Source organism: Tupaia chinensis, unplaced genomic scaffold, assembly GCF_000334495.1.
Source record: "Tupaia chinensis unplaced genomic scaffold, TupChi_1.0 Scaffold000056_1, whole genome shotgun sequence".
Classification (NCBI taxonomy): Eukaryota; Metazoa; Chordata; class Mammalia; order Scandentia; family Tupaiidae; genus Tupaia; species Tupaia belangeri.
This window is the reverse complement of record NW_006159514.1, coordinates 2,154,137-2,177,906: the sequence shown is the minus strand read 5'-3', so window position 1 is coordinate 2,177,906 and position 23,770 is coordinate 2,154,137. Positions and strand designations below refer to the sequence as shown.

The following is a 23,770-nucleotide window of genomic DNA, read 5'->3' as shown; positions in this document are numbered from 1 at the left end:
ATAGGGTGCGTGCACTCACTAGAAAGACAGAGAGAGACAGAGAGACAGAAAGCGAGAAATCACCCCCCCAGGGGGGATGGACATGCCACAATCCCTTCTCCTTCATTCTCCTCTCGGGATTTTGAGCACACACGCACATGCACCCAGCGTGAGATTAAAAGACACCGGGTCCAGAACTCGAACCGATGTCAAATACGTGAGAGTCCAGTGACATAGCCATTACACCAACTGCTGGTCCCTGAAGGATATATTTTTTGAAATAATTATTTTACTTTATGTATTTATTTTTTTTTCATTTATTTATTTATTTTAATTCAACCAGAGAGGGACAGAGAGAGAGCGCACGTGTGTCACCAGGTCCAGGACTTGAACTGTGGTCGGCAATATAGGAGTCCAGTGTCTTTAATCACCACGCCACCTGCCAGTCCCGAAGGCTACATTTTTTGAGATAGGAGAGAACAAGGTAGGAGAATTCAGAATCCTCCCACTAACACTTTTAATAAACTAACTGAAAGCACTATAAAGAGACTAATAATAACATTTTTTAAATCCTCAAAAATAGCAGCCATGGGTATATCAAAATTAATTTCTGTATACCATCCTTTGTTCAAAAGATCCTTGTCGGAGTCTCCCTCCCTACAGTTTCAATGAGGGGCTTATGGATTTATTTTGCTTTGCTACAGAGAATGTACAGACAAAGCAGGGTATCTCTTCCTGTGTGGACCTTGTAAGGAAGTTTTAGATTTTCTCCTTTCATTCAAAAAGGTCAATGATTTTTTTTCATCTGCAAAATAAACTGACAATCAAATTAGCCACATAAAAAGAAGCATATTAATTTTATCCAAAATGATCACTTTTGTACCCAGGGATTCAGCAAATGATATTCAAATGAGGGCAAGGTGACAAGATTTTATACCATACAGGAAAAAAGAAAAGTCTTGAAATTAAGCTATAAAAATGTGAAGGGAGACGATGCAATAATTGTCTCATTTTTCTGGGCCAGGTATCAGACCTCTAATCCTTTATCCTGTGCCTAGCCAGGGAACCAGGCTCATGAAAACCTGCTTACATGTTTGAATTTTACTCATGTAAATAAATATAGATTTCTTTATAAAAGGCTGGCTTTTTAAAGAGCTAATTCTGTACCTGAAGCCCCTCTAAATAGTAATCTCAAATTATAACAAAGGGACCATCAGTTAGCGTAATGGCTATGTCACTGGACTCCCATGTAGCCGACCGCGGTTCGAGTCCTGGATCCGGTGGCTTAAACTCACGCCAGGCATGTGTGCATGCGTGCCCAAGATCCCAAGAGGAGAATGGAGGAGAAGGGATTGTGGCGTGTTTCTCGCTTTCTGTTTCTCTGTCTCTCTCTGTCTTTCTGGCAAGCACATGTGTCCTATAGCAAAAACCTCTCAAAAAAAAAAGCGGGGGCGGGGGGCTAATAGAGATTCAGTACACATCATCCCACCTTAACTAGTGCAGGTATTGTGGAGAGGAAGAAACCAGGCTTGTTAAGCAAACAGCTGGCCTTGTTAACCGTAATACTTAAGGATACAAGCACTTCCTGTAGGACTTCCTTAGCAGATCCTGACTCAAGGAAGATGACTTCCTTCTCACTGTACAAAAGACTCTAACACTATCTTTTTAAGGACCATAAGCTCTTCCAGGCTGGGTGCATTGGAAGAAGTTTGTTCTTGGTAAGAAGAGAAGCTCCCATGCAGAACAGGTGGGACCGGAGACAACACTAAGTTGGTGGACAGCCCATCCCAAGTAGGTGAGTCTGGTAATGAGAAAGAAAGGGCCATAGTCCAGCTTGTCTCTCCATCCACCTGGACTTCTTCAATAACTGCTCAACTGCCCACCAACTCTTGCAAACTAGCCTATGTATCAATATTAGATTCTCTATTAATCTCACTCACTCCAGTAATTACTTTTCAGAAGTATAAAAGCAACCTTCCACCAACTTTTGGTTTAGACCACTGAACACAATGCAGCCTGCCAGCTCTTAGCTTTCACACCTGCCGAGGAGCTGAGCTTACACTGACGGGATCTCACAGCATTTGATACCTTAAGTCAACTTTCAACCCTGACAGTCACCTCGGTCCTTCTATCCATCCTTCCTCCTCTGCTACTGCGCCTGATACTGAGACCCTAGGAGCTACTACTGAAAAGCACATCAGTACAGATTATTGCTGCTTATAGAACAATCATACCCAGCCCCAGCTTGGCCTACAAAACTCTCCCGAGTATTAGGCAAGCCCCAAGACAAGCTCCCAGTCTCATCCCCTTCTGCATCTGTGTCAAGCTTCTTCACTCACTTCCGTCCTCTCACCCTCCCACCTCTCCCACCACTAACATGCAGGAGAACCAATGGAGCATAACCAATGGGACGTGGGCTTTGGTGCCAAATGAATCCAGCCTCTACTCTCTTCTTCGTAGTTGAGTAAACCTGAGTGATGTATCCTCTGCAAATTGAGGACAATAATTCTCACCTAGTACGGTTGTTAGAGGATTAAATGGGATAATCTATGTGAGGCACCCAGTAGACCCCTGACACAGAGCAGGCCACTCAATGCACAGCAGTGCTATGATGGTGATCTCCATCGCCGTCAGCAGGCTCCCTGGATCCCTTGGCTCTTTAAAATGGGGAGAGGCCACGAGGAAGGAATGCCCTTTATTTTCCACATAGATTTCCAAACGTTAAATCTACCTACCCCCTTCAGGAGCTGCTCCTTCCTGTCTCCATGATCTGCACTCCCTCCTTTCTGTGCTCTAGACCAACTTCTCGAATTTAATGTCCATATAAATTATCTGGAACCTTAATATGCAGACTCAGATTCAGTAGGTCTAGGGCAGGCTGAGATCCCAACTTCCTAAAAAGCTCTAAACTAATGCTGATCTGGTCAACAGGCCACACCTTGTACATAAGGCTCTACATCACATTGTCTTGTGTTGCTTCAAGACCACAACTCTATCTTTATTCTCTCTCCCTCAGTCTTAACTCCAAGACAACACACAAGTTCAAATCTCTTTTGTCATTGTAAAGTTCCTTTCTAACATGAGCCCTTTGCTTCTTCTCTGCTCTTGTCAGACATGTTCCTTTAAAGAGTATCTTACTCTCTGGCCCTCTTCTCCTCCCATTCACTCCCATCTTCACTAATCTGACTTTTGCCTTCAATGCATCCTCAAAACAGCTGTTAATTATTACATGTCAGATTCCCTTTCTGTTTCTTAGCTTAAATGACCCCTCTGCCTCTATGCAGCATTCACTACTGTGGAGCCATTCATTCATTTTGAAACCCCCTCCTTCCTGTGTTTCAGAATTGCCACTTCTGCTCTTGCTCTTCACCTCTCTGATCCTGCCTTCACTTATATCTATACTTGGAAATCCCACAGGAACCTAAAACCCAACATTTCCAACTCTGGACATACCCTCTTCTCTCCCTTCACCACACATGTGTTTTCTCAATACTTTCAACATGTATAGTTCTAGGCACTGGGAGAAAAGTTGTGAATGAAACAAGCCAAAATTTCTGCCCCAGTGGAGCTGACATTGGGCAGTGACAGACAAGAAACAAAATAACTTGTATAGTATATTAAAAGGTGATAAAAGCTGTAAAGAAAATAAAAACAAAATGAATGAGGTACCAGGAATAAGATGTGCTAGAAATACAAAGATCTGAGAGAAGGGCTTTCTTGGCAGAGGAAGGGAATAGCTGGTACAAAGGTGCTGAGGTAGGAGCAAAGCTGGTATGTACAAGAAACAGCGAGGAACTCAGTGTAGACAGAGGAAAATAAGTGAGGAAAGGAATAGTAAGTATATTTACTATCTATTGCTTTTTACAAACCACACCAAAATTTAGCAGCTTAAAACAGCAAACATTGGGACCAGCAGTTGGCATAATGGCTATGTCGCTAGACTCCCATGTAGTCAACCGCAGTTCGAGTCCCAGACCTGGTGGCTTAAACTGACGCCGGCCATGTGTGTGCACGTGCCCAAAATCCTAAGAGTAGAATGGAGGAGAAGGGGTTGTGGCATGGCCATCCCCCTTGGGGGGTTATTTCTTGCTTTCTGTCTCTCTCTGTCTTTCTGGCAAGCGCACGCACCCTATAGCAAAAACCTTTCAAAAAAAGAAAAAACAACAAATATTTATTATGTATCGCAGCCTCTGTAGGCCAGGAATCTAGGCACAACTTCGCTGGTTGCTGTGGGCTCAAGGTCTGCCATGAGTTTGCAGTCAAGTCCAGATCTGCCATCTCATCTGAAGTTTCAACTTGGGGGTGGGTTGAAAATCCACTTCCACTACCAACTCATCCTCTCAACACACATCACAGGGCTGCCTCACAACATAGCAAGAGAGAATGAGAGAGAGCACAAGAGCTAGAAATCACAGTCCTTTTGAGCCCTAATCTCTGAAGTGATAGCCCAGCACTTCTGCCATATTCTATTTATTAAAAGCAAGTCATGGGGCTCAAGGGGAGAGAATTACACAGGGTGTGAATACCACACCTGGTGGCTTCTTTTCTCACTTCCCTCTCTCTCTTTCTGTATGTCTCTCTCTGGTCAGATAAAACAATAATAATAATAGTAATAATAATAATAAAAGAATGTCATATGAACAGTTCAGTCTAATAAGGCAAAACTCTAAATTTGCTTTTCTAGACTGTATTTCAATAATTCCACTATGCGTAACACAGGCTGAGGCCACTTAGTAAGTATATAGGGGCTGGATCCATGGCACAGTGGTGGTATACTCAAGAGAAGGCAGATTCCACATGGCAAATGAATCCCCAGCCTGGTAGCCTGAAAAACACGCTGGGCATGCACACGAGTGCCCTGGATCCAGCAGATTAGAAGCTGAAGGAAGGGGGTCTCGGCATGACCAGACCCCATGAAAGGTGCTCATCTCTCTCTTACTTTCACATGCTTATGCACACACCCTGCCATGAATTAAAAAAAAAAATGTACTTAGAAAAGAAAAAAGATTATATTATAATAATTAAGAGCTCGATTTTAGGGCCAGTCCCATAGCCTAGTGCTTAAAGAAGCCAGATTCCCACCACAGTCCAAATCCCAGCCCCGGAGGCTTGAAAAACATGCCGGGCATAAGCTCCAAATTCTGACAGATAGAGAAATGTCGCAGAAGGGATTGCAGCATGATGACGCCTCGCTGGAGCTGGGGCGAGGGAATGCTTTCTCTCTCTCTCTCTGTCTCTCTGACGAGTGCTCGTACGCTCTGGCAATTAAAACAAGGGGAAAGCTGCTCAGTTGTAGAGACAGAGTACCAGCATCGGAATCTCAGCTTCTCTTCTGCTTATTAGGCACATGACGTTAGGAAAGCCACCAGGTCTCTCTGCCTGTTTCGCTGTCTGTGAAATGGAGACGAGGATACTTAGATCAAAGACTATGAGGGTCTGAGAGATTAGCCTGCCACATTTCCATAGAAACTGGCAGAAGACGTGCAACTCCTGGGTCAGAGGCTCAAGCACGGCAGGGAGCGTGAGCTTCATACCCACACTGGCATCAAGGGGAAATGGCACATAGACAGGGTGGGCACCCTGGGTTGGTGTCCCAGCTGAAATCTAGGATTTTAAAATCCTCCAGATTTTAAACTCTGAATATAAGAACTGGGTCTTTCCCATGTGTTGCTTCGTGTATATAGCTCACCCAGGGACATAATCTGCATATAGCTCACTCACAGGGAGTAAACTTGCAATTTGGGGTGGTGGTACCTTAATCTTTTTTTTTTTGGTGGGGGGAGAGATTTTCACTATAGGGCGCGTGCGCTCTCCAGACAGACAGAGAGAGACATAGAGACAGAAAGTGAGAAATCACCCCCCAGGGGGGATGGTCACGCCGCAATCCCTTCTCCTCCATTCTCCTCTTGGGATCTTGGGCACGCACGCACACGCGCCCGGCGTGAGTTTTAAGCCACCGGGTCCGGGACGCGAACCGCGGTCGACTACATGAGAGTCCAGCAACATAGCCATTAAGCTAACTGCTGGTTCCCAATCTTAACTTCAAAAACCAAGTATCCCAGTATTTTTACCCTTAAATTGGTTTCTAATCTCTGAATACTTACAATCTGATTCTCACTTTCTTTACTCATATAGTTCCAAATAAAGAAAGTCCACATTTCAACTTTCATATAAGAAAGCCATAACTGTTTAGTGCTCAGAATATCAATAATTTCTAATATTACCATATGGCTAATTGTTAAGACTTCTAATTCTAGCCTATTCTACAGTCCTAGGGCTAGAAATTGTACCTGAGTCTTTGCAAAACATCTTACTTACAAATATTCAGAATTAAGGTTTAATTGATTAGAAAGGAATCAAAATTTCTCATTTCTATTTTCTAATGTTTTCGGGCTGAAAAGAGTTGTTTTTAAATATCATGTAAAGTAATACAAGCACAGGTTTTAAAACAAAAGCCTTAAGCAATACAAAATGGAATACAGTGAAAACTTTCTCTTTCAAGTCTTCCCCCAAATCCCTGCTAAGTTTCTTATGACATTAATATTCAAGCATATAAACATGCTTATTCATATATTTCTTTTTTTTTTTTTTGAGAGGTTTTCACTATAGGGCGCATGCGTTCGCCAGACAGACAGAGAGAGACATAGAGACAGAAAGCAAGAAATCACCCCCCAGGGGGGGATGGTCACGCCGCAATCCCTTGTCTTACATTCTCCTCTTTGGATCTTGGGCACGCACGCACATGCACCTGGCGTGAGTTTTAAGCCACAGGGTCCAGGACGCAAACTGCGGTGGACTATGTGGGAGTCCAGCGACATAGCCATTATGCTAACTGCTGGTTCCCCATGTATTTCTATAAATATCTCTCAGATTATAAAGCCAGTCATTAAAGTTTTGAAGCCTAGTTTAGCAACAATGTTCCATGCTAAATCAGTATACAAACTCTCATATGAAGTTTTAGTGTAAGATTAGACAGTAGACAGGACCAGCAGTTAGTGTAATAGCTATGTCGCTGGACTCCCATGTAGTCGACCGCAGTTCTAGTCCTGGGCCTGGTGACTTAAACTCACGCCTGGAGCATGTGTGTTCATGTCCAAGATCCCGTGAGGAGAATGGAGGAGAAGGGATTGTGGTATGGCCATCCCCCGTGGGGGGTGATTTCTAGCTTTCTGTCTCTCTGTTTCTCTGTCTTTCTGGAGAGCACACGGGTCCTACCCTGGCAGTTGGAGCAAAACAAATGTTTTCTTTCTCTCATTAAGAGAGAAAGAAGTGTGGCTGGCAGGTGGTGGGGTGGTTAAACGATCTGGACTCCCACATGGCTGACCATGGTTCAAATCCCAGACCTGGAGTCTTGCTTTCTCATTTTCTCTCACTCTCTCACGCTCTGTCCCTCTCTGGTCAAATTAAAATAAATAAGTAAATAAATAAATAAATAAGGTTAAATAAAGTAATTCTTTTTTAAAAAAAGATTAGACAGTAGGCTTCAAGTTTAAATTTTTTTTAAATTTATTATTTTTTAAAGACTTATTTATTTTAATTGTATTTATTATTATTTAACTCAAAGAGAGAGAGAAAGGAGAGGGAGAAATCAAACTGCCAGATCCAGGACTCAAACTGTGGTCAACCATGCAGGAATCTAGCATCTTAACTACCATGCCAACTGCCAGCGCAAGTTTGGATTTTTTACCAAACCATTTACTTAATTTAATTTTTAAAATTATTATTATTTTATTTAACCAGAGAAAGTGAGAAAGCAAGCTGCCAGGCCCAAGGACTCGAACTACGGTTGGCCATGTGAAATTCTAGTGCCTTAACCACCATCTCCCCTGCTGGAACCTTACTAAGCCATTTAAAAGATACCTCTCATATCCATTTCCAGGAACGTTGTAACTCTGATCAGTGCTGGGCTTGCACTATTTAAATGTCATGTTAATGTAGTCACACTGGTTTTGTGAGAACAATGAGACCCACAATACCAGAGTGAGTTCAACTACAGACCTGTCAGGACAGGATCTATCCAGGCCTTCTGTGACACCCACTATTTTGGGGACTTGTTTCTCTCTTTTTAAACAAGCTCTGTTCTTTGAACTGGATCTTTAATCCATACACTACCTCTGACAGGGTAGCCAGCTGTGGACATAAAGTGTCAAAGTTAGGACGTGGTTATTTAAAATGGCCCAGGTTCAAAGCTCAGAATCTTGCTCTGCCTGCCACCTTGGTTATGATGCCCGCTGCCCAGATCAGCAGCCAGCTACACCCTACTCACCAATCGGGTCACCACGTGACTGAGCCACCGTGGCCCAGATCTTCCCTGTTACCTCCCCCATATTCCTCGCATGTAGAAACTTGCCAAAATCTTTGTGAAAGTAATCTTAGCAGAAATATCTCACCTTCTGGAAAAAAAATATAGCCCCAAGTCCTTTTGTTTGCACTGGCTGCTTTGTTTCGTTTTCAGTGTTTTTTGTTTTATTTTGTTTTCAGTGTTTTTTTTTTTTTTTCCTTCTTATTTTATTCATGGGAGAGCATGAGCCTGCCATGGAGGGAAAGGGCACCCTCCACAAGGTCTCATTGCATTGTGACTCCTTTCCTCAGTCCTCAAGCTCATCAGGGTCTTAGGCTCACAGGTGCTTGGCATCTTCCAGGTCAACCAGGGACCTGAACCTGCAATCAGCCAGCATTGCAGTTACACTGGCTGCTTTGATATCAGAACTAAAGGTACACAGAAGTCTAATGTAAAACCACTAATGAACTGGAATGCAAATCCCACTTACGAATCCAGCTATAATATTAATGATTCCCCCATGAGATTAGAAGCTTATTTAAATTAGCATTGTAATATATCTTAAAGATCACTTTATAAAACATCACTATTCTCTAAGTCTAGCAATCTATGATCAAAAGAAATAAAATTCTGTGTTTTAAACACTTTCTTTCTTACATATTTATAGATAAGAGGAGGAAAGACTAAAGGAAAAGAAGAAGGAATGAGAAAAACAATTTAATCAATAATATAAACCAAGTCTGTGGCCAGGTATATACAATACGTGATACCCCTGACTGCCATGTCTTGGTACAAATTACCTTCGCAAGTGAGTCTAGGATTGTTTTAAAGTTTTCTGTGTGTCAGAAATTACTACTTAAATGATGAACTTAAACACAGCCTATGTAAAGCTGCCTGGTTTTTTTCTGTTTAGTTACTGATTGTACTGCAGTGTATGGAATACAGTTAAGTGAGTTATTTGCTGAGAGTCCAGCCCCCCACACTTCACACATGCAGAGACCTCAGTAGAGAGTATGGGTGTGACAAACACTAGCCACTATCAACCTGCTAGAGTTTCCTAGACTTGGTCCTGGGCTGACCCCAATCCCAAGGCCAGGGACTGACCTGAAATGGGGCTACTCTACCTTTTGGCTAGCCTTGCTCCCTTTTTTTAATGATTTTTTTTTAAATTTAACTTTATTTATTTACTTAAATTTGACCAGAGAGGGACAGAATGAGAGACAGACAGAGAAGGTGAGAAAGTAAGCTTTCAGGTCAGGACATAAACCACGGTTGGCCCTGTGCGAGTCCAGCGCCCTAAACCACCACGCCATCGGCCAGTCCCGGCTAGTCTTACTCATACGGAGAGCCCATTCTGAAAATAACATAATGTTCAATGAAGGTCCGCATCCCAAATGGCATGACTACATGTCTGTATCTTCAAGAAGAGGTCTCCATGATGTCCTCTCTTGTTTGTTGGGTTTTTTTTCTTTAATTTTTTTTTTTTTTTAATCCAGTTTCCAGAGCCTCTTTCCTTCCAGATGGTGCCTGGAGCCAAGCCTGTCAGAGACCCTTAGTCTCCCGCTGCCTTTTAATGCTGGTCCTTGATTGCTAATGACCCCCGGCTGGACTGGCTCCTCAACCCATTTAACCCCTCTCTGCTGGGTCCCGTCTCATGGAGGAGGAGAGGCGGTGAGAGCTGGAAGTGGGAAGGTGCCAAGTCAGCCAGGGCCTCCCACCTTTCAGGGCTGATGGCCCGTTTCCCAGCACCGTCGCGGATGTCCAATCTCTCTCCAGTGGAGAGCTCGTGTTACTTGATTTTTCTCTATATTATCAGATAAACGATACCAGGCTTCTGATGGCTAATATTTTCTTTGACTAAATAAGGCAACTGAGTCCCTGAAAAACAGTTTTTTTCAAGAGTCAAAGGCTGAGGACCACTGCTAGGAACCCCCTGAAAGGAACCCCCTGGAATATGTGCATTTGGAAACAATTGCACTAGGACTATCTCTTAGCCAATTTAGTGACCAGAGCAGTTTGTGTGTGTCAGTGGACAGTCACAACAAAGAAGCCTGTGGGAAGGTGACAACTAATTTCCTTGTCAATGCCCATGTCACTTGTCACACAGGAGATGCTCATTTTCAGATACGCTGGTAACAGTTGTGTTTACTTGGGTTTTTAGTGTGGCTTGTTTCTGTGACATGCTAAAAAGATGTTTATCACTATACTGATCAGGAAGGTTACTTATTAAGTGGGAATTTAAAAGGAAAAAAGTCAATGACATTAATCTATTGAGAATTTTGAGTCCAGTGGAGGGACTGAAGTCTCTTATGACTTCCTCTGGATGGGAAGGACGCGAGAGATCATTTTGTGGATTGTTTCCATAATGGCCTTTCATCTACCGCATTGCAGACTGTAAGAAAACAAAGAAATCCAGTAGTACTGTGTGGCCCTGAAAAACTGAAGTCTAAACTCTTGACTAGAGCAAAGAACTGAAAGCTTTGGGTCCCACTGTTTTATTTTTTAATTTAATTTTATTTATTGTTGTTGCTTTTTAATTTGCTATCAGGCATGTGCACTCACCAGAGAGAAACAGAGAGAGAAATTTTCAAGAGTCAAAGGCTGAGGACCACTGCTAGGAACCCCCTGAAAGGAACCCCCTGGAATATGTGCATTTGGAAACAATTGCACTAGGACTATCTCTTAGCCAATTTAGTGACCAGAGCAGTTTGTGTGTGTCAGTGGACAGTCACAACAAAGAAGCCTGTGGGAAGGTGACAACTAATTTCCTTGTCAATGCCCATGTCACTTGTCACACAGGAGATGCTCATTTTCAGATACGCTGGTAACAGTTGTGTTTACTTGGGTTTTTAGTGTGGCTTGTTTCTGTGACATGCTAAAAAGATGTTTATCACTATACTGATCAGGAAGGTTACTTATTAAGTGGGAATTTAAAAGGAAAAAAGTCAATGACATTAATCTATTGAGAATTTTGAGTCCAGTGGAGGGACTGAAGTCTCTTATGACTTCCTCTGGATGGGAAGGACGCGAGAGATCATTTTGTGGATTGTTTCCATAATGGCCTTTCATCTACCGCATTGCAGACTGTAAGAAAACAAAGAAATCCAGTAGTACTGTGTGGCCCTGAAAAACTGAAGTCTAAACTCTTGACTAGAGCAAAGAACTGAAAGCTTTGGGTCCCACTGTTTTATTTTTTAATTTAATTTTATTTATTGTTGTTGCTTTTTAATTTGCTATCAGGCATGTGCACTCACCAGAGAGAAACAGAGAGAGAAATCAAGCCACTGGGTTCAGGACTCAAACTACAGCCAACCACGTGAGAGTCCAGCGCCTTAACCACCACCTCTGTGCCCCTTTATTTTTATAAATCTTTAGATGTTTACTGGATAGTTGGATTCAATTTAATTTTATAAGGAACTAAGGAAATGTGTTCCGAAATTCAGCACAAGATAGGAAAAGTAACCCAAACATAACTACTTAATCTTTGTTTCTCCCAGATACTTGTTACTTTCTTGGCTTTTTTGGAGGTGAAGATTGAGAGAACTATTTATAATTATCAAATTTTTCACCACTCATACTTCATTGCTTTCATTTATGCATCTCATTCATTGAATACTAAATAAAAATCATACCTGTGATTTTATTCGGTCTACTGCTTACATTCTTTTCTAAATCACCCTCACATACACATGTCCTTGCCAGTCATTTGTATGTTTAACCTTCTCCAAATCATGCCATTCATACTTCTGACTGCCCTTTCTCTGTGTAAAAATAATTTAGAACTTCTGGGTCCACATGAGTGTTTGTACAGCTGTGCAATATTAACTTGTACATTGCAGTTTTTACTCACAGCTGGACTGAGGCTGAGTAGGTGAGGTTATAATGAGGTCTTTTAGTCCATCAGTAGCCAAATGACCCGGAAAGTCGTTCGGATGAGCCCACCTTGTGCAGCGTTGCTCTTTGAACGAATATGGGTGTTCAAGTGAAGTTCGGATGTAGTCACAGAGAATTTTTCCCTTGGAAGCCTGGACACATTTTGATTGGTCTTCTTTACATTCCAACAAGCTGAGAGTCAGAAGCATTTATGTCTGTCTCACAGATGAGGCCCCAAGAGGTTAAGTGGCTATTACTCTGCAGTTATAGAATTTAAAGTTGGAAGGGACATTAAAGAGCCTCCCGGCTAACGGTTCTCACTCTTCCTGCTTTCACGCCAGCTTCAGGCAACAGACCCCATCAGGCAAACCTCTCACCGCGCGTGGTGCTCACACTCAGGAACTCCAAGGAGAGCGCCTTAGAATCTGTAGGAGAGAACAGTATAGTTTGCCACACCGCCATCCTGTATAAAAAGGCACTACACCAGTTCAGCCCCCTCAAGGTCACATGGCAGTAAGTGCCGAACTCGAACTATGTGTGCTCAGGTCTTCTAGCCCCGTGTCCAGGGCCATTTCCCCACAGCTGGCCAGCCCTTCGCACAGTAATAGCAGGAAGTGGAGCCATGACCCAACTAAGTCTGAGGCAAAGCTGGGGATGAGTGCCCCAGGGTTCCCTGCCACAGGAATCAAAGACCCGGTCACAATCAGTTTAGTAAAACCAGCACTATCTGGTGTCCCATATCCTCAAGTATTTAAAATGTCCCAATCTTCAAAGAAATGCTTTCATTCCGGTTTTATCTGCTTTTACTCAGGACATTGTTTCCCAGCTCCCTAGTAGTTCACTAGGTGATTTGCATCTCATTAGGCGGTCCAGAAATGACATCTCCCAGCCTGCCGCCTGGCATTGTGGGTCCACGTTAGCATCCGATGCAAGTCTGAGATTTTTCAGTTGACATTTTTTAAAAAGCAGAGTTAATGCTGTTTTCCCACTGAGTGCAGATTGGATGGCCATTTTCGCCCTAATTCCCGCCCCCTCGTGCTGGGCCCAGTTAACAACCCTTGTCGAAGAGGGTACAGATTAAGTTAGTCATCACTGCATGGAAACACCAGAGTGGAAGGGGACTTCCAGAAACCTCAGAATAGCAGTTTTTAAAACACCTCAATATCATGTGACATGATACAAGTAGTCTGAGTATTGTGTAAAGTAAAACAAAAAGGAAAAAAGCAAGCCGCAAACTAAGGCTGGTGGTGTGTAACTGATTCTAAGTGTTTGCCTTTTAAACATTTTCTGCTGGTTCCAACCCTCCTGGGACCCCCAGTTTTTGTCCTACATTTATATTTTGCTTTAAAGAGTCTCCTTAGGTCAAGAGGGCTTTTCAACTTTGTTATTCATTCATTCCCCAGCCCCTAGAAGAGCACAGGGCAGCAATGAACACTTGGAAAACCAGAAATAATATGTCCGTGGTCAGCAAACAATTGTTCTCTTGGAATAAGAGAAATGATTTTCCTAGTGTCCAGGGAAATGAGGTGCCCTCGTGTCTTCTTTGGACTCAAGCCACTTGATGCATCTTGCAGTGCAGGGCAAAGGCTTGGCAGTGCCCAGAGCCCTATTAGGGATGCTTCCCCTTTCCAGAATTCCCTTTGCCCAGTTAAAACTTCTCTGCGTTGATGCCAGCATTTGAAAATGGCAGCTACCTAATCAGCAAAATCCATCTCAACTTTTTTTTTTTGAGAGGATTTTGCTATAGGATGCAAGCACTCTCCAGAAAGACAGAGAGACAGGAAGACAGAAATCACCCCACCCCCGCTGGGGAGATGGCCACTCTGCAATCCCTTCTCCTCCATTCTCCTCTCGGGATCTTGGGCACGCACACGCGCCTGGTGTGAATTTAAGCCACCAGGTCCAGGACTCAAACCGCTGTCAGCTACGTGGGAGTCCAGCGACATAGCCATTACGCCAACTGCTGGTCCCAAAATCCATCCAAACTTTTAAGAAAGGGTTAAATCCAACCCTAGATATAAATTAAAATCACCTGGAAGAAGGAGGGGCTTTATTTTAAACAATAGCAATGCCAGAGCCCTGTGCTTTACTGATTGATGTAGGATTTCCAAAGGTGAAGTCAGGCATCTGTAGATTGAACAAGCCCTTCCAGTGATGCCCATGCTCAGCCAGAGTGGGGAACCGCCCCGGAATGGCAAGTCCACCCCTGAGCACCAGCTGCTGGGTCTGCGTCCCCACGTTTCCTCTTTTCTTACATTATCTGTCTTCTCACTACGGCCCTGCAAGTGGCGTCATCCAAGGTCAAGCCTCTAATATGTGCCAGGGATGGGATTCACATTCAGGTTTTCTGACTCCAGTATTTTTGCTTTTTTTGTGGGATAGGGGCCACTGGCAGTCTCCCAGATTGACTTTAGATGGTGTATGGATGTGCTATTAAATAAAACTGAATTATGTAAAAGAAAGGTACTCATTTTTCAATTCTCAGTTTAGATTCTTCAAATTCCCTTAAGGAGATAGTGTTCGTGGTGCTAGTATATCTTAAATTCCATGCACATTTACTCATCTCTTTGTAAAAAATCTTTTAAGAAACCCAGAACCTTCTATGGAAAACAGAATCTAGCTCAAGTGTGCTGATGCTGTTTTATTTTCATTGTGTTTACTTCTGTTTATAGCGAAGAGTGCTGGTGTTCCATTTACAGTGATGGGTAAAGTTTTATTTTTAAAGAAATTCATTTAAGTTTTAAAAAAAAGTTGATTTCAAAATATTAAATAAAGAGTAATATAGGTGATCTTGAATCTGATTTAAAATGTCTACGAGGTAGATGAATGACAGAAATTTGAAAAGTACTCCCTACAATGTGCTAATTTTAGAAATAGCCCTACCTGGAGGCCAGATGATGGTGTGGTGGTTAAAGCACTGGACTCCCACATGGCTGACCACAATTCGAGTCCCAGACTGGCAGCTTGAAAAATCACACTGGGGGGGTGGGGGGACTGGAGGCCAGATGATGGTGTGGTGGTTAAAGCACTGGACTCCCACATGGCTGACCACAATTCGAGTCCCAGACCTGGCAGCTTGAAAAATCACACTGGGGGTGGGGGTGGGGGCAGCAGTTAGCATAATGGCTATGTCACTGAACTCCCATGTAGTTGACCGCATTTCGAGTCCCGGACCCGTGGCTTAAACTCACACCGGGTGCATGTGTGTGCGTGCCCAAGATCCCGAGAGGAGAATGGAGGAGAAGGGATTGCAGCATGGCCATCCTCCTGGGGGGTGATTTCTCACTTTCTGTCTCTCTGTCTCTCTCTGTCTTTCTGGTGTGCGCATGCACCCTGTGGCAAAAACCTTTCCCAAAAATAAATAAATTTAAAAAAATCACACTGGGCACATTTGCATGCATGCCCAAAATTCCAGGAGGAAAATGAAGGTTTGGGCATCCCCCTTGGAGAGTTGGTTCTCACTTTTCCTCTCAGTGTCTCTCTGTCTCTTTAGTGAGCACATGCGCCCTATGGCAAAAACCTTTAAAAAAAAAGAAAAAGAAAAGAAAAGAAAGAAAAAGAAAAACCGAATAGCCATATGTGTTAGCTATTGGGATCAGGCATCCACCATCCCACCAGGCAGGCACCAGTCTGTTTCATGCATTTTAAGTCTTGCCAGGACCTATGAACTTTGTTGCCACTTCAAGCTCAGGAAGAATCTTGAAACACAAACGGCTCATAAACTTGGGAGCAGGGATCACTGACCCTCTCAAGTCATCAATGAAAGTCTACTAGAAACACAAACGAGGTGCCCGTTGTCGCACCCCGTGAATTGTGAGGTCTATCCCATGCTGTTGAGGGCTTTGCAAATAGGTACTCATTTTTTTTTTTTAAGAATTATGTTATTGTATTTTATTTATTCATTACTTAATTTTTTTTAACTTGACCAGAGAAAGAGAGAGAAAGTGAAAAAGCAAGCTGTAATTTAAACAGGAAGATCAAAACACAACAGAAGATAAAGTACATGAGTTTGAACTGGTGAAATGGAATTATATGACTTTTGACTAAAACATTACTGGCCTTCTATGCTTTGCTCTCCAGTGTTAAGGAGTTTTGTCTTCTCTCGAGTTGTGGACAGGTCCACATTCCTACTATTCGAACAGAATCCTAACCTGTTTCCTGGCTTTAGGTATTAAGCAAAGTTCTCTTAACATTCTTTGATTTTGATTTATTAAAGCTAAGACTGTTTTTCCTAAAATTAAAAAATGTATTTAAAAAATACTTATTTAGTAACTACCATAAGCTATTTAGCCTCAGCTATGTGATATTTTATAGTCACTCTACCCACAGAGTTTCATGCCTAAAGTCAACTTTTGTTCATTAATAAGTATTTATCAACTGAACTTACTATTGAAAGTATTTAGATTATTTAAGATATTTTGTGAATCAATACAATGTGGGAAAGAATAAAGGAATGGAAAGCAACTGCAGAAACCAGAGATAGGGTGGGAGGAGGATGGGAAATGGCACAGGGTGAGAAATAGGGGGAAATGTGTATATATACATACACACACATATCCATACACATATACACACAAGAAACAAGAAATGAGAAATTATTTGTTGATTATATCATGTATGATTAAGTCACTTTACAGTGCATTCTGGCTGGAAAATCACATTTGGTATGTTGTGATGATGTTCAGTGAAAGTATGTAAAAATAATTAATTAATTTTAAAAAAAAGAAAGAAAGTACGCCACCAGATCCAGGACTCGAACCATGGTCAGCCATGTGGGAGTCTAGCACCCTTAACCACCATGCCACATGCTGGCTCCACCAAATAGGTACTCTTAGATATAGGAGTAGAGGTGTATTTTGCTACACATTCAGGGTGACAATTGGAAAAACAAATGATAAGTTTTTGAATTATGTATGTCCTTTATCAAATAACTACTTTTCGAAATTTATCCTAAGAAATTATGTGACTTTGTCAAAGATTGAACTGTAAGTATGTTCCTCAAACATTATTTAGTATATTTTATTGTTAGAAAAGTCACGATGCATTTTTGCATAGAAAACAGAAAAAATACACATGACTTTTTCGACAACCCAATAGAAACGATATTAGAAGTGACTTCTATGTCCATAATAGGAATTGTTATAAAATAATCATGGTTCATCCATAAAAGGTAATACCAGTCAACATTAGAAATCATGCCACTTAAGCTATCTCTAGAAGACAGATTGAGAAACTTGTCCCACCAGTTACCACAATGGCAGGGACAGGATTGGACAGTGGACAAAAGTCAGATTTTTTCACTGGCTAACTTATTGGACTTCATGTTCATTTATTACTTTAAAACATGTAACTCTAAAAGGAAGATACTATTTTAGAAGTAGGCTAATAGTAGGCAAAATAAATAAATAAATAAGCAAACAAAACTTTATCGTTAGGTGAGATAGAAAGCCAAAACCCAAATTAGATGAATGAATGATCTTTCTTAACTTAAAAAAAAAAACAAAACTGAATACATATTCCTAACAAAATATTGAAAGAACATTCAGAAAATATACTAATGAACTTGGTTTTCAAGAAACTGATTTTGCCTCCTTCCTCAGTAGACTACAGCTTCCTCAAAGATGTCCCAGGACAGAAAAGGCCCTTTTCCTCTGGGAAGCCTTGATAATACCCAATTTACAGTCTGAGAACCAGAGTAGGCCACATAGATGGAAAAGACCTTAACAACAAGGATGAGGAAGAGTCGCGACTCGTTACTATGTGTCAAGTGTGTCCAGGCGGGCTATGAAATGGTTTTGGGGGAGTTATTGCCACCTCCCTAACTAATAAGTAGAAAATTCCACATAGACAATTTATAACTCCAGCATCTTCCACAGGCACTAATTTAACTCAGGAATGTTTTCTTTGTAGCAATTTTGCAATTTTGAAGAAGATTATTCATGACATAACATGGCAACTGGGAAAATTTGTAGCTTTCCTTTCATCTTAGAAAGCAAGATCTGAATTACATGCACCCCAGGAGAAAAATCTCTGTTTCTGGTGTGTGTGTGTGTGTGTGTGTGTATGTGTTTTACAAAAGCTCACTGAATTCCTTAGTCTTCCCTAAAGTTGAAGTTGGTGAGGTTAAAAACTTATGAGAACATTACAGAGAAATAATAAGCATCGTATTAGAGGCCAAGGCCTAGATCTTAGTGTTTTAAATCGAATCCTGAGTTCTAGTCCTGTATCTGATGGGAGATTAGCAAAGGGACCTAAGCTCTCTGGACCTCAGACTCAACAGATTTTTTTTTTTTTTTTTTTTAGGGGTTTTTGTTCTTAGCCGCATGCTCCCCCAGAAAGACAGAGGGAGACAGAGAGACAGAAAGCAAGAAATCTCCCCCCAGGGGCAATAGCCACACCGCAATCCCTTCTCCTCCATTCTCCTCTCAGGATCTTGGGCATGCATGCACATGTACTCAACATGAGTTTAAGCCACTGGGCCCTGGACTTGAACCGCAGTCGACTACGTGGGAGTCCAGCTACATAGCCATTACGCCAACTGCTGATCCCCAGACTCACCAGATTTGAAAGCAAAAGAGAAACCATAGAGGTTTATCCCCCATGCCATGACTTAAAGTTGAAAATCTAAACTACCAGGGCAGAACTCTCTGCCTCCTACTCCCTATCAAGGCCCTAAGCACCCATGAAACAAACCATGCCTCAGAGCATATCAGGAGTAGGTGGTTTACAGCAATTAGGAAGATTCTTCCTAGACTATGTTTTTAAGGTAGTGTAGCTAATTGCTGAGTTTCTAATTATCATGGTTCTTATTGGAAGAAAAGATGTAATATTGTCAAGTGCAGCAGTTTTCTTTTCTTTTTTCTTTTCTTTTTTTTTTTTTGAGAGATTTTTGCTAGAAAGAGAGAGAGATGGAAAGCGAGAAATCACCCCCCAGGGGAGATGACCACACTGCGATCCCTTCTCCTCCATTCTCTTCTCGGGATCTTGGGCATGCATACACACGTGCCTGGTGTCAGTTTAAGCCACTGGGTCAGGGACTCGAACCACAGTCGGCTACATGGGAGTTCAGCGACATAGCCACTATGCTAACTGCTGGTCCCAAGTGCAGCAGTTTTCAACCCTGGCTGCAGATTAGAACCTACCTAAAGTTTTTCGTTTTTTGGTTTTTGGGTTCTTTTTAAGAGAGATATTTGCTATTGGGTGTGTGCACTTGTTGGAGAGACAGAGACAGAGAGACAGAAAACAGGAAATTCCACCCCCAGGGGATGGCCACACCGCAATCTCATCTTCATTCTCCTTTCAGGATCTTGGGCACGCACTCACATGTGCCTGGCATGTTTTAAGCCACCAGGGTCTAAGACTCGAACCACAGTAGACTACCTGTTTGTCCAGCAACATAATCATTATGCCATCTGCTGGTCTCCACCTAAAAAGATTTTTAAAAGAGGGACCAGTAGGTGGCATGGTGGTTAAGGCACCCACATGGCCTATGGTTTGAGTCCCCGTTCTGGCAGCTTGAAAATCATACCTGACGCATATACATGTGTGCCCCAAATACCAGACCATTTCTTGCTTTCCCTCTTTCTGTTTCTCCCTAGCAGCTCAGATGCCCTATGGCAAAAACCTTAAAAAAAAAAAAAAGAAAAGAAAAGAAAAGAAAAAAATTGATGGCCAGGCCTTGATCTGGGCATTGGTGTTTTAAAAGCTGAACTAGTGGTACTGGTAGTGATGTGGCGGTTAAGGGCGCAGGACTCTCACATGGTGGACCGTGGCTCAAGTCCCAGACCTAAAGGCTTGCTTTCTCACTTTCCCTCTCTCTCTCTCTGTGTATGCGTCTCTCTCTGGAAATATTAAAAGTTAATAACAATAAATAAAATTAAATAAAATAATTGTTATTTAAAAAAAAAAAAAAGCTGAACTACTGGTGCAGTGTAAAGAAAATATTTTCAGTCGGACATTGAAAAACTCTTGGGGCCGGGTAGGTGCCATGGCAGTTAAAGGTGTTGGATTCCCACATGGCCAACCATGGTTCAAGTCTCGGACCTAGCAGCTTGCTTTCTCCCTTTCCCTTTCTCTCTCTCTTTGTCTCTCTCTGGACAAATTAAAAAATAACGACAAGTGGAATTAAATTTTTTAAAAAATCTTTAAAAAGAAAAGAAAAACTCTCCGTTGGGCATTGCCCCTAACCTGCTGTGCTCATCTCCCTATGCCTCTGTTATTTCTTTGGGGTTATTTGTCCTTCCCAAAATGAGATAGAGAAAAGAAAAAGTTACCTTACCTACAAGACTGCAACGTAGAAATGAAATGGAAAAGAGAAGAGACCCAGACCAGACCAGACAGCCACCTCTGGAAGTTGTTTCATGAAAGCATCCTCGGGAGTCCCAGGCAGCATGGTCAGCCTTCATGGAAAGAGTATCCCACCGACAGCTGGGTTATTGTCACCTCCAAATGCCCTGAGGACCTTGGTCAGAGAAATGATGTACCTCCCTTATGCAAAGAATTGGCAGACTCTGCAAATTAATTGCATAACTCTAATCCTATTTAAATGCCCTGGGAGTATATCTCGTAACCTCATACGGGATTTGCCATCTGTAAATCTAGAACACTGAACACTGTTTGCTTCAAGGGGATGCTTTACTTGGCAAGTGACTCTGGGAATGCCTCATCTGCAAAATGGCAATCAGACCAGCAGTCACGCTGCTCAGAAAGGGCCCGTGCCTGTGCCTGTGCCTGTGCCTACCGAGGCCCAGGGACTGTCCCGGGCTGTTTTCTTCCTTTCCTTCCAGAACCCTGCTCGCAGCCCATCCTGTCCACAGGGGCCAGGAGCCTACACTGCCCCACTGGGCCAGGAAATATGTAGCTGGATGCGCTGCCCTGCCCTCCTGTAGTTGGCCTTCCTCCCTGTAATCCTGCTTGGACATTTCCTGGGACTGGCACATCTGTGACAGGTGATGAAAAGTGAAAGATTAAGTTTTAGGGGACAGTGTAGGAGGTACCATGTGTAGCCCAAATAACTGTAATTCAGCCAGTCAAATGGACTAGAGGAAGTAACGTCCTTCTTCATCTCTGAGATCTTGGGAGAAAACACTTCTCATTTGTGAGTTAAAATAGTGCTTGAATTGGAACCGGCAGTTAGCGTAGTGGCTATATCGCTGGACTCCTATGTAGTCGACTGCGGTTCGCGTCCCGGACCCGGTGGCTTAAAACTCACGCTGGGCACATGTGCGTGCGTGCCCAAGATCCTGAGAGGAGAATGGAGGAGAAGGGATTGAGGCATGACCATCCTCCCTGGGGGGTGATTTCTCACTTTCTGTCTCTCTGTCTCTCTCTGTCTGTCTGGTGAGCACACACGCCCTATAGCGAAAACCTCTCCAAAAAAATGAAAAGAAAAGAACACCAGCCTATGGAACAGCGTCTTTGTCAAAGGGCAAAAGTTGAAAACCACATTTTATATATTAAGCACTGCCAGTTGAGACTATAAAAGTAAAAGCCTCTGGTCAAGTGTAAACACTATACAAATATAAAGTCCAGTTAACTAGGCTGAACTTCAGTTGAACCCCAAAACTATTTAAGATCAGCCTGTTGAGTTGCCATAGAGAGAATTCCTGTGATATTAGAAAGTCAAGGGGAATAAGATGTCCGACCTTCAGTGTGTGTTCACACTAGCAACCTGGCTTCTGGAGACTTCTGCTCATTAATCTACAGATCAGAAAGGAGCTTACACCAAAGGGCTTCACAATCTCTCATTCTACCATATTACAGAACAAACAGGAAGTAGGTAGGTTGGAACCAATGGAAAAAAATATTTCATGATGGCCCCGTGGCTTGGTGGTAAAGGGATCCCACATGATTGACTGAGGCAGCTTGAAAAACCCCCTGGGTACATGTGTGTGCCTGCCCCAAATTTGACAGGATGGGAAAATAGAAAAGAGATTGTGATGTGACCAATCCCTATTGGAGGGTACTTCCTCTCTCTGTTCTCTCTCTCTCTTTCTTTCCCTCTCTCTTTCTCTCCCGCTCTTTCTGGCAAGCACACATACTTTCTGGCAAAGAGGGAAAACAACCACATTTCATTTCTGGATTTCTTGTACTCTAAGGACAATGCCAGCACAATAGGCTGGAGTCCTGTGCTCCACACAGTGTCCCAGCAGATGTGGACAAGAGTGTCTGTCAGACTATTGGAACCCTTTGCAAGCAACATCATTTTGCTATCCTAATTAATACTTCTCATTGAGCTTACTTCTACTTAGACTTGCGACTTTAAAAAAAGTTTTTTGTTGGGTCAGTAGATGGTATGGTGGTTAAGATGGCTGGATCCCATGTGGCTGGCTCCATAGTTCAACTCCTGGACCCAGCAGCTTGAAAAAACATGCCAGGTGCATGTGCATGCATGCCCAAAATCCCAAAAGGAGAATGGAGGAGGAGAGCCATTCTCACTGGTGTGTGTGTGTGTGTGTGTGTGTGTGTGTGATTTTTCCCTTTCCCTCTCTCTTACTCTCTCCTGTGAGCACATACCCCCTATGACAAAAAAAAAAAAAAAAAAAAAGAAAAGTTTCTTGTTAAGGAAGACAATACACTGTAGCTTAAAGAAAATACCTGCTAGAACAAAAGGTAAAAGTCTTATGGTTTAGTCACTACCCTGCTATTTGATTTGAGATAAATCATTCAAAATTTAAAGGTCTCAATTTCTTTTCTAAAAAAAATTTTAAGATGGGTATTTAGAATGGACGGTTTCGAAAGTCTTGTACAGTTCTAATAGTCTTGTGCAAACATAGATATGTTCCAGTTTAAGAAAAATCAAGATACAAAACTGTATACTTACAAAACAGATCATTTGCTACTCAGAGCAGTGCTTGCTGAGTCACTCTTTTTATTTTTGCTATAGGGTACATGCACTCACCAGAGAGACAGACAAAAAGTAAAAAATCACCCCTCTGGGGTGGCCATACCATAATTGACCCTCCTTCATTCTCCTCTTGGGATTTGGGGCATGCAAGTACATGCACCCATTTCAAGTCACGGGGTCTGGAACTCAAACCATGGTCGACTTCGTGGGAGTCCAGCACCTTAACCATGACACCACCTGCTGGACCTGCTGAGACACTCTTAACTTCAAATTTTTCTCCACAATTTCCTTAAATAGGAGAAATCTCAAGTGAAGTTAAAATATGATTCCAAGTACAAATCTCCAACATTTTTTAATGAATAATTAGTTTATGATAAACACCCTGTCAAGGAAAATGATATCTCTTCTCTAGGCTGATATTCATGAACAATATTCTATGATGTGTGTGTGTGTGCGTGCAAGAAGTTAGAACTGCTCAATTCTGATTGCGATATAGAGACAAAGTGATAGGAGATTCCACGACAATCATTTGGTTGGGAGGGAAATAAATCATGACGTCATCTGACACATAGTTTCTTATTCTCTAGTGCACTCTTAGTCCAGGGTTCTGAAATCAGGACTAACAAGAAGCTGCTGCATGAGCTCATGAAATCATGCAATCATCCTTTCTCCTCCTTTAGACTACCTCCGGACACTGTATGCATCAGTGGTATTGTTCAAAGCCTTTTAGTAAACACTAGTACAAGCCATTCCCCCCCCCCCCCCCCCCACCCACCCCACCACACAAAAAC

At 42.4% G+C, this 23,770-nt stretch overlaps 1 protein-coding gene across 1 annotated transcript in view; it reads left to right on the top strand.

Moving 5' to 3' along the window:
• MYO3B (myosin IIIB) overlaps positions 1-23,770 on the top strand; it is a gene marked incomplete at its 5' end in the record, with an annotated part of 536,872 nt that overhangs the window by 509,486 nt on the left and 3,616 nt on the right. The window lies entirely within an intron of this gene.